Genomic DNA, 12144 nt, shown 5'->3' with positions numbered 1-12144 from the left:
ATATGTGGAAAGACAAATTTGCAAACTCAAAAAGCTCAGTAAAACCAAACAGGATATGCTAAAAAACAAAACAACAACAAAAAATGTCCTAATCATTATTATAAATTTTCACAAAACTTAATACCAAAAAAAAAATGTTGAAGGCAACCTGAGAAAAAAAGACACATTATGTAGAAGGTTAATGATACAAATGTTAACAGACTACTTAGAGAAAAACATAAAGGAAATCTCAGTGAAACTTCAGGAGGTATAGGAATGGTAAATCTCTGGATAAATACAAAGAGATTGCTTTTCTCCTCTTAAATACTGTAAAATACCTACATATGTCGAAAGTAAAGTTGTAACATTAAATCATGTGATTTTTCAGATATGGAAAATCCAGATCATGGAATTTGTAGATGTACTACATATGACAACCATAGCGTAAATTGAGGCAGGTATAGAGAACTCTATGTTAGGTCTTTTACATTGCGCTTCAACTAGTAAAATATTAAATTTGAGTAGACTATGAAAAATTAGAAATGTGCATTATAATCTCTAGAGAACCACTATACAGCAAGAGCAACAACAAAGAGTTGTAGCCAAAGTCAATACAAAATTTAAGTCAAATCTTTAACAATACTCAAAAAATCCAAAAAGGATGCAGGAAAGGATAAATTAAAAAAAAAAAAGAACCAAAGGGAAAACCAGAAAATAAATGATAAAATTATGATAAAATTATTTTAATAATTTCATTAAATATAGAGGTCAATTAAAGTATTATCAGATTATATGCTAACTATAAGAAACCCATTTTAAATATGACATATATATATGTTAAAAGTAACAGGATGAAAATATACCATGTAAATGCTAATCAAAAGAAAATGGGTTTGGAAAACAGTATGGAGCTACCTTATAAAACTATACATAGAGCTACCATATGACCCAGCACTCTTGGGCATATATCCAGACAAAACTTTCCTTGAAAAAGGCACATGCACCTGCATGTTCATTGCAGCACTATTCACAATAGCCAAGACATAGAAACAATCTAAATGTCCATTGACTGATGATTGGATTAAGAAGATGTGGTATGTATACACAGTGCAATACTACTCAGCCATACAAAAGAATCAAAATAACGCCATTTGCAGCAACATGGTTGGAACTAGAGACTCTCATACTGAGTGAAGTAGGTCAGAAAGCAAAAGACAAATACCATATGATATCACTTATATCTGGAATCTAATACACAGCACAAATGAACTTTTCATAGAAAAGAAAATCATGGACATGGAGAACAGTCTTGTGGTTGCCAAGGGGGAGGGGAGAGGGAGTGAATGGGATGGACTGGGAATTTGGGGTTAATAGTTGCAAACTATTGCCTTTGGAATGGATCCTGCTGTATAGCACTGGCAACTATATCTAGTCACTTATGATGGAGCATGATAATGTGAGAAAAAAAATGTATATGTATATGTGTGACTGGGTCACCTTGCTGTATAGTAGAAAATTGACAGAACACTGTAAACCAGCTATAATGGAAAAAATAAAAACCCTTATTAAAAAATGGGAGGGGTTATGTTAATAACTAACAAAATAGACTTCAGAACCAAAAAGTTATCAAGGAAAAATATGGGCATTGCATGATAATAAAATGGTCAAGACGATATAAAAATAGTGAATGTGCAAGTCACTAATTATACAGCTTCAAAATACATGAGATAAAACTTGGTAGAATTGAAAAGAAAAGTAGTCAAATCCACGCTCATACTTTGAGACTTAGATAATTCAGAGAGATTGATAGAAAAGTTATACAGAAAATGCACTTAGGACAAAGACCTACATAATGCAATCAACCAATTTGATCTAATAATTATTTGTAGAGCAAGCTACCCAACAACAGTAGATGGTATACATTTTTTTCAGTTGTACATGGAATATTTATTTTTATTTTTTTATTTTTTTTATTACAGCTGGTTTACAGTGTTCTGTCAGTTTTCTACTGTACAGCATGGTGACCCAGTTACACATACAAGTATACATTCTTTTTTTTCACATTATCATGCTTGTACATGGAACATTCTTAAAGATAGATTATATTCTAGAGCAGAAAGCAAATTTAACCAAAGTTAAAAGAATTGAAATAATTCTCTAATAATAACAGAATTAAACTGAAAATTAATAGACTGATATCTGAATAAGATCCCCAAATATTTGGAAATTAAATAAAAACATCAACTAATACATTGGTCAAAAAAAGGAAATTGAAAATATTTGAGTTGAATGAAAATGAAAATACAATATCAAAATGGTGGGATGCAACTACAGCTGTGGTTTAAAAAGTTTATACTATTAAATGCTAACATTGCAAAATAAAGATGTTAACTAATACTCTAATATTACATTTTTAAGAATTTATGGTAAATCAAATACAAATAAGTCAAAGGGAAGCAACAATGATAATAGAAAAATTATTAAATCACTGTGCTGTACACCTGAAACTTACATAATGTTTTAAATCAACTATACATCAATTAAAAAATCAGTACCTAAGAAATCAAAGTTTAAAAAGTTGAGTTTGGAGGATTTTTATCTATGTTTCCAGTTTAGAAATTCTCTCATACTCTGCTATGAGACATGCAAAATCAGGAAAGGAATAGACTTGTTTCTTAACCGAGGAGTGGAATGTATATTTAGTGTTTTGGGGAAATAACTGAGAGTACTCCTGTTATAGAAAAGCTATAAGAATCACCTCTCTGGAGTTCCCATTGTGGCTCAATGGTAACTAACCCGACTGGTATCCATGAGGTTGTGGGTTTTCCATTCCTGGCCTTGCTCAGTGAGTTAAGGATCTGACATTGCTGTGAGCTGTAGTGTAGGTGGCAGGACATTGCTGTGAGCTGTAGTGTAGGTGGCAGATGTGGCTCTGATCTGGTATTGCTGTGGCTGTGGTGCAGGCATTCAGCTAAGCTCCAATTTGACCCCTAGCCGGGGCAGTTCCATATGCTGTGGGTGTGGCCCTAAATTAAAAAAAAATTAAAAAAGAATCACCTCTCTGATTCTAATAAACCTGCCAATGTACAATATTTAATCACTTCTTCCCAAGAGCCCCCAAATCTCATCTTGTTGTGGCATTAGCTCAAAGTCCAATACTTTGCCATTTAAATAAGTTTATATGATATTCAAGTGTATATGATTCCTTAGATACAGCTCTTTTTAGTATGGTTTTTCTTGATCCAAAGATAAATTTTTAGCCATCGGTTCCCAAACACTAATAAAATGGCAAGACATAAGGGTAACTACAGTAGATAATTTTATTTAGGAAGTTTGGAACTACGTTTAGAAATGATAGAAACATAGTCATCACTGTAATGTTTTACTGGGTTTGTTGTTTGGTTAAGTGGGAACATCAAAATAAAAGTGGGCAAGGGAATTGACTATACAGATTAATCTGAGGAAGGGAGTGAGGAAGGATATCTGGGGAGTGCGAACAATAAAAAAAATGTGGTAGGACTATTGGACTGGGGGTCCTAGTAGTGGTGAGGAATTTTTAGATTTAAAGCATTAGATAGAGTGAGTGCATCTAAATCCATTACAAGTACTGTTGATTGTCTCTCCTAAACATATGGCAAACACCTATGTCCAAAACTCCTATACCTAGCCTAATCAACCACATTTCTTATCTTGACAAGGTGTTACTTTTAAGTGCTCTTACCTGCATCGTCTGTTCTCTTTCAAATCCATCTGTACACGGTAGCCTGGTGATATTCATAGATGTCAAGTCTGGTCAAATCACCTTCTTCGAGGAAGATTTTTATTCTTCCGTAATTTCTCATTCTCCTAGGAACAGTATTCTGCTAAATATTTCAGCGTTATCCTGTATAAGACATATATCCAGTATGGTTCCAGGATATTGTATATCCAATATGGTTCCAGGATCCAAAACTCCCAGTGCCCTCTCTGGCCTCATGGGGGGAGAATAAATATTTCCCTCTTCAGGGAATCTTTTGTCTTCCACTACTAGTTAACTTCTATTTATCATTTAGTTTTAGCTCTAGTATCACTTCCTCAGGAAAACCTTTCTTGATTTTCTTGCTTACATCAATTCCTTCTAATAATTTTCAATCTATTGCAGAGTAATTTTCATGCTTGCAATTGCACATTTGTGTGAATGTTTGATTAATATCTAACTCTCTAGTATATAAAACCCCAAGATGAGAGAACTGTGAATCACTGGCACTTGGCACACTCCTGACATACAGGGGCTCAATAAATATTAGTAGGATGAATGAATGAATAAATTTTCTGCATCATTTAAAATATTTTATTGCATTAAGATTTCTCTCTATATGTTTCATTTCTTTTGTGTGTCCATGCTTCCTTTTAATTTGAAGGTTTATAGTTACTTTTAGTTATTCATTGCATGCAACGTATTTAATGCTATAATTTCATTACCTCAAAGACAGTATCCATTAACTCCTCACTATGAAATAGAAATTACTATACTTTCCTTTAATCCTTTAGCCCCTTTATCTTTCCCTCTTCATGATTTAATTTTGATTTTATTATTCCTAATTCTTAAAATCATTACCTTTATGTTTTAAAATAATGCTGAATCATTCTTAATAATTGTTAATTCTCTCCTACTGTGAAAAATATGGAAACTAGAATATTACTGAAATAGTATTTCATTTTTTGTTATTAATATAATTACTCTTTTAAAATATATTTACTATTTTATTGAGATATAACTTACATGTAACTTTTTTACACTGCCATGTTTTGTAGCATTTGAATTCTGTTATTTAACCACAATCCCCTGAATTCTTTAAAATTAGACTTCATAACTCACTATTACCATGTTATCTTTGCTTTTTGCTTAGTAGAGTTTATTCTCTTGTCGTTTCTTCAGTAGCGCCTCATGGGAATTCTGTTTCCTAAGTTTTTTTGTTTGTTTTGTTTTTGTAGGCTGTTTATTTTGTGCATATGGAGTCTGGTAACTTCAGCTGAATCTGCCTTGATGTGGCCCATGTGCTAACATTTTTTTTTTCTCCTGGAACATGATAAGCCTTTTTGTCTGTATATTCTATGCTTCTTTCATTTCACGAGAAAGTTTTCTTTTATCTTGAGTGTTTTCCTTCACTAAATATTGTGAACTCTTCTTAAGGAACACTATTTTTTAAAATTTATTAGATGTTATTTTACTCTATATTTTCTCTAATTCTTTTAAACTCTGTTTTTCTATTTTAGAATATTTAAATTCTCACTTTTTTCTACTTTTTTTTTGTTGTTCTGGCTTTTTTGTCTCTTTTTTAGGGCCACACCCTGGCACATGGAGGTTCCCAGGCTAGTCATCTCATTGGAGCTGTAGCCGCTGGCTTCTGTCAGAGCCACAGCAACACATGATCCAAGCCGCATATGTGACCTACACCACAGCTCAAGGCAATGCTGGATCCTCAACCCACTAAGCGAGGCCAGGGATAAAACCCACATCCTTATGGATGCCAGTCGGGTTCATTAACTGCTGAGCCACGATGGACACTCTGACTTTTTTCTGCTTCTAGTGATCTTCATTTCTATCATACTTTCATTTTTTCATTTACTTTTTGAGTTTTTCCAGTTTATTTTTATCATTTCATATTTTCTGATTTATTTATTTTTACTCACATCTTCTAAATGTCATTTCAGAAAGAAGACATCTTTAAAAATTCATTGAAAAATTGCTAATAATTTATACTACATCATGGCATAACTTTCTGTTATGTGTATGCTAATAATACCTTATGTCATGTTCCCCTTTGTTTTGTATTGAAGTATATTCATAAAAGTCATCACCTGCTTTAATAAAATCATTGTGATATAATATATAATCATTATTATCAATATTTTATATACTAGATATTTGAAGGGATATCTTGAAGGAGGAGGTAGGGGTGATCAAGCCACATGATAGAAGGAAGCAGCTGAGCTTTAGAATGCTATCTTCAAAACACCTCTTGTCTGTTAGTATGACTCTCTCCTGGGCTTTTGGGCTAACTACTGGTCAGAGCATAGTCATATTTGTTAATTTTTGCTAGATATCTTATGATTTATCAATTCTTCTAATTATATAATGGGAATTTTCAGTCGTATGGTTGCTTCCCCCCTGCTCTTGCCTTGATTTTTCTTCCATTACATTATACACATGGCCTAATTATTTCAAAGGTGCTACATCTGCATTTTTCTCTTTAAGTTCCTTTCCCTATCACTTTCTGGTGAGGATTCACACACTCAGATATTTATGTTCAAAGTAAAGCTCACTGGTTTATTCTCAGTGTATCCACTCCTTTTTTTTTTTTTTTTTTTTTTTTTTTGTCTTTTTAGGGCCACACCCACGGCATATGGAAGTTCCCAGGCTAGGGGTCTAATCGAAGCTGTAGCCTCCAGCCTATGCCAGAGCCACAGCAATGCCAGGTCTGAGCCACAACTGTGACCTACCCCACAGCTCACAGCAACGCTGGATCCCCAACCCACTGAGTGAGGCCAGGGATCGAACCTGCAACCTCATGGTTCCTAGTTGGACTCATTTCCACTGCGCCATGATGGGAACTCCTCCACTCTTTTTTTGAGACTGCTGAGCTTCCTGACTAGCTCAAAATCTTTGGAGGCATGTATTTTCTTTTGGCGTTCATTCTTGTCCTATTTTAATTTTTATCTTACATAAGTTCTCCTTCACATATTATGGCTTGAAGTTGGAGATAGGCTATAGCTTACATTTATGTTTCTTCTCCTGATTTAAAAGAATAGAGAGGAAGAAGCATCTCAAGTTTGAAATCTTAGACTGGAAGTCTGAATTTATTTACATAATTGAGGTTGACCTACTGCTTTATTTTTTCTCCTGTACATGTATAAAATTTGGATTCTGGATCATATGTGCTTCATGAATGTGTTAGGTAATGTTGACTTTCCTATAATTTAAGGAAGAAAGAGAAAAAAAACTTGAGAAAGTCCTAAATTCATATATAAGCCAACCTTTTAAGATCTATGTGATTTAGATGCTTTGTCTGAAATTAGGTGGCAAAAACTACACCTGCCTCACAGTGGTTGTGAAGACCCAGTAGAAAAGGTATGAAAGTGTTATTTTTGAAGTTATTTAAATATCATTTTCTTATGTAGTCTCTCCACTTTTTCCCATGAAATACTGTATAGTTTTATCTCTATATATTCTTTATATTTTTAATATATTATGTGCTTAAGTTAGATATTACTATGGTAATCAACTACAATTTAGAAATGATTAAATGAGTAAACATTTTAAAGGCCACCTTTAAAATGTTGCTCTGGAATTCACCTTCAATTATCATAAAATAAATAGGTCAAGTAGCTCTAAAATATGGTCAGTTGCCTCTTTGTAATAAGAAAATTAAATATCTCTCATTTCTCATTAACAGTTTCTCTGCTTGGATGCAGTGGGAAAACCAAAACAATCATAGGTGTTAATTCCCCAGGCCAAGTGATTTCAGTCTCACAGTCCCAGATCTTGGTGGCCTCACTTGGTCACTAACCCCTGGGGCTATTATTAGTTGCTGCTCTGACTGTTTTAGCTATTTGTGTATGTCTGCAATGATCCTTCATAGGATCTGGTTGATTTTGGGGAAACTGTATCTGTCTGAGTCTTTAATGATACTTTCTTTTAGTTCCTTTGGTAAAACAGGTAGGTGGGAAGAACAAAAATAAAATCTGTAGTGATTAAATTACTGAGCCAAGGTTTTTATGTTCCAGGAAGGCAAAAATTCAGTTTTCCTCACCTCACTGGGATGTTAGCCTTTTCTGTGGCAGTTTTCTTCTGGCACTAGAAAAGGAGAATGGAGCATGGATCAAGTCCATGAAGAAAAATCACTTGTATGGGCAGTTGAGGCTATGAGTAAGGGAAAGTGTACATCATCCCTTCAAAGAATGGGAATAAAGCTGTAGCCAAATAGCAAGGAAGACCCAGGAACACTCAGAGTTTATTGTATGATTATTCATCTTCTTTTCCAAGTATTCCATGTGTTTGGCCTTGTTTTAAAATTTTTATTTTTTTCTTCTCCTGTATTTTTCTTTTGGGCCTGTGGGATATGGTCAGTCTAGCCACGTGGTTGGTCTATCCACTGCCTAGAAACCTTTCAACCCTTTGTAACCTTCTCACCTGCTATTTCACTCCTCAGCCCTCATCATCCTAATGGTCGAAGTTCCTTTTGGTTGATTTCAAGCTACTGAATATTGTTGGTGTTTGTTACCATAGAGTGGCGTGTAGGTTATTTGAAAACTTTGTCAATCCAGCCCCTAATGGGGGCTTTTCATTCATTTGTTCTTTGACAGCTCTATCACATTCATTATATTATTCCTTCTTAAATGAACACATTTGATATTTACAATGTGTGCTTATGATACACCAGTCCAAATCACCCATTTGCAAAGTAAAACATTTATGTCAATTGGTATCTCAACTTTCATATATTTCTTCTACTTTACTCTATCATCCCTCTTTTTCATTGTCACATTGCTCTACTCCCTCCCTTTATTCTCTGTTTTCATCCTCCATTCTTGATTCATTCTCTCTTTTGGCCTCTGGCCAGGGATTGGCTGTCCCCTTACCTCTGTGATTGCTCTGCCTATTTCATTGATTCCTATGCTTCCTTTTACACTATTACGTGACATTCTACATGGGTGGATCTCTGCTTTTTTTCTTTTCTTTTTATCCTCTATAGCCTGTCCTTCATAGAATTAACTATTATACATTCATTTATTACTCTTATATGGATTATTACTCAGTTATGTATTGAATCTATACTTTTTTCCATGTTTCCTTTCCTGTGTTTCAATCTGGATATCTCACTTGTACCTGAAACTCCAGTTGCTTGATATGATTGTGATAATCAGTTTTCTTCATTCCCACAAATTCCAGATCGAACTATCTTCTTTTTAAAAATTAACCCACCATTGTCCTATTCATACACAAATCTTTGACTTTACTCTTCTTCATGCTCACTCCACTTTTAATCACTCACCAATTCCTGTGGGTTTTTACTTCTCAATATTTCTGTCCTCTGAAACTGTGTAGTCCTGGTGCATCTGCATGTGCAGTTCTAGTCCCAGATTTGCTTTAATTCATCATTCTCTTAAGAGGATTCCTTATCCCATTTTTCTGTCCTCCAGTCGAAGTATCATGTTTATAAATAGAGCATCTTCATTTATAACTGGCCTCATCATCAATTCTTTGCACCCACTCCTTCATTGACTCCCTACACTTATTTAATAATTCTTGAATATCTCAGATTATTTCTCATTGTCAGGCACAAACTGATCTCTACCGATCTTTGTTCTTTTCTCCAAAACATCACCTTTGCTATAGACAATCTGTATGCTTCACTATTAACCCAAATGAATACTAAACTTATCTGTTTTTAATATTTTACAATCTGCTTGCAATGACAAACTTTGTGTATTGAAATATTTACCATCTCTTAAAGCTATACAGAAATGCCCCATTTGATATGCTGCATTTTCCCATTCTTCTCATATATTAGAGGATCTATTCCACTTCTGTGACCTGCACTTCATAATGCTTTGTGTGTACGTAATATAGGGATTGACTTTGGACAATGTTAGTCTTTCATGAAATCTGGCACATAGAAAGCAAATCCATATTAAATTAAGAAAATGAATAAGTGAGAAGAGAATGGGAGTAGAACATAACTAAGACTTTGGTTTTGGATAACCACCTGATTTTATAATGTGCCTAAGCTACCTCTGTTTTCTCCACTTATATAATTTAATTGGAAGTAAAAATTAATAATTCTATCTACCTTATGAAAATGGAAGTTTAGAGAAAATTCTGATATCCTGAATATCTGGTATTATGTAGTTTGTCTTCCTTAGCTCAGCAGATCAATATGTATTTGTGCCAGATCAATACGTATCTGATGGGCACAGCCTTCAGAAATCCCTTTAAGCACCTGCCATGGCCCTTTCTTCCATCTTGCCTCTCTCTTACCTTTAAAGACAAGGGAAATATCCAATGTTGTCTAAGGTTGTCAGGAAAAACAAATTTTTAATGGGGGGAATTAAAACTAATGGCTTTGGATTATGGGGATGGCAATAGTGGAGGGAACACAGCTTGATCAGAACACAAAGCCTCTTTTTTGCATCCCTTAGGTAGTCTTTGATTAATATCTTTACTTAGGAGAAAAATTATTTAGAAAACATACTTCAGTGATTGGATAGAAGTGTTTACTTAAAACAAGGTCAAGTTTCAATATTTTAGAATAATGAAAAAGATTCAGAATGTCAGGAATAATTTTCTATACTTGAAAGCCACTTGTGTAAATAATTTTGACTATTTATAGGTATCATTTATTGTGCCATTCTACACACTAGGTACTGAGGTAGGTATGTTTACATATATTACATCATTTATTTCTCACAACACCCAGTGAAGATGGTATTATTATCTCCTTGATAATAATGAGAAAACAGGCTCAGAGAAGTCAAGTAACTTTGTTATGCTCACACAGCAAGTGAGCATAACAAAGCCTCAATTAAAAATAAATAAAGAAATAACAGGCCTGATTGATGTCAAATCCCAGGCTATTAACCATACTACATATGAGAGAAAGTCTGTGAATTTTTGTATTTTTAGGATTGAAAGAGGTAGGAAAATTTGGAAATGATTTCTGGACTTTCGAATGTAAGCAGATAGCCATGTGATAACTTCATCATGGAGAAGAACCACACCTTTGGAATTAAGTGCACTGTGATCCTCAGTAGCAGAAGCTGACTGGACAGAGAACCCTCTTGGGGTGGTAGAATACACAGAAAACATACATGGGTAGAATTTCATGTGCTGTTTGTCTGTTGTACTGTACACCTTCTGCTTAGTATATGTTAGACTCCTCAAGTCATAATAACAGTTAAAATTTTACAGTGAATTACATGTGTATATCATTGTACACTATAAAAAGCAAACTTTCCATTCATTTTCATGTGTGATTTTTCTCAGAAAGTCTGTGAGCCTGACAGGACAGGTAATAGAAACACCTGCCTTCCTCTAATGCAACCCAGTGTCAGAGTCAGAAGCAGCCCCAAGTCAGTGAATTAAAGGTGAGAGAGAGAGTGTGATGTTTTCTTTAACTTACCTGGGTTCTCAGAAATAGAGGCTATGATATTTCATGCTCTCTGAAACTTGATCTACTTTTTCTCTTTTAATGCTTTTTTGTTGGTCAGTGTGCATATCTTATGTAATTTCTCCTCTACTCAATCTTTTTGATGTTGTTTTTTATCTTATTTCATTTATTTATTTTTTTGGCCATGCCCACAGTATATGGAAGTATATGGGCCAGGGGTCAAACCTGTGCCACAGCCGCAACCCAAGGTGCTGCAGTGACAATGCTGGATCCTTAATCTGCTGCGCAACAAGAGAACTCCGTCTTTCCAATATTTTGAAACTTCATGCTTTCTCCTTTCTCTCTGTTTTATTTTTCCTGTGCATCTCAGATTATTCCATAGACTTTTCAGGAAAATAAGTTGAATGCTGGCTGCAGATTTAAAAATGATATGCTAGCTACTCAGTGAGAAATATGTTGTAAAACCTAAAGTGCCTTCTCCCTGGGAGATTGTTAGTCATGGGTACTCTTAAGTTTTTAAATGAGGACTTTTCCCTTATGTATGTTAAAAATATTCAAAAAGATGATGAGAAAATCAAGAATAAATAAAGATCCTTGATCTGTAGGCATGGTGTTAATATAGGCTGGGGTTAATAATCCAACCTCTCAACCAAGAACTATCCTCTGACTGTCTCTACGTATCTGGAAATATAATATGGGCTGTATATACATGAATGATGATAGTTAATACTAAAAGGAACTTTCATGTTATATAATTCAATATAATATACTACTGTGTGTAGTATCCTTCTTTCTTCCTATTTAGTTTTCACTAATTCTTAAAGAGCCAGATCAATACCTATGCCCTTGGGGCGGACTTCCTCACCTGCTGTTTCTGATACTATTCATCTTCTATCTTTGAATGTCTGTAACACATTTCCCTCCCTAAACTTACCAAGCATTTATCCTCCTATTCTCTTGACATGTATTGTATCCTGCTTTAGATTATATTTGTTATGTGTGCAATTTATGGGTT

The sequence above is a fragment of the Sus scrofa genome, chromosome 7 (assembly GCF_000003025.6).
Source record: "Sus scrofa isolate TJ Tabasco breed Duroc chromosome 7, Sscrofa11.1, whole genome shotgun sequence".
In the NCBI taxonomy this organism is placed as follows: Eukaryota; Metazoa; Chordata; class Mammalia; order Artiodactyla; family Suidae; genus Sus; species Sus scrofa.
The sequence above is the reverse complement of the archived record's forward strand: the minus strand, read 5'-3'. Positions refer to the sequence as shown.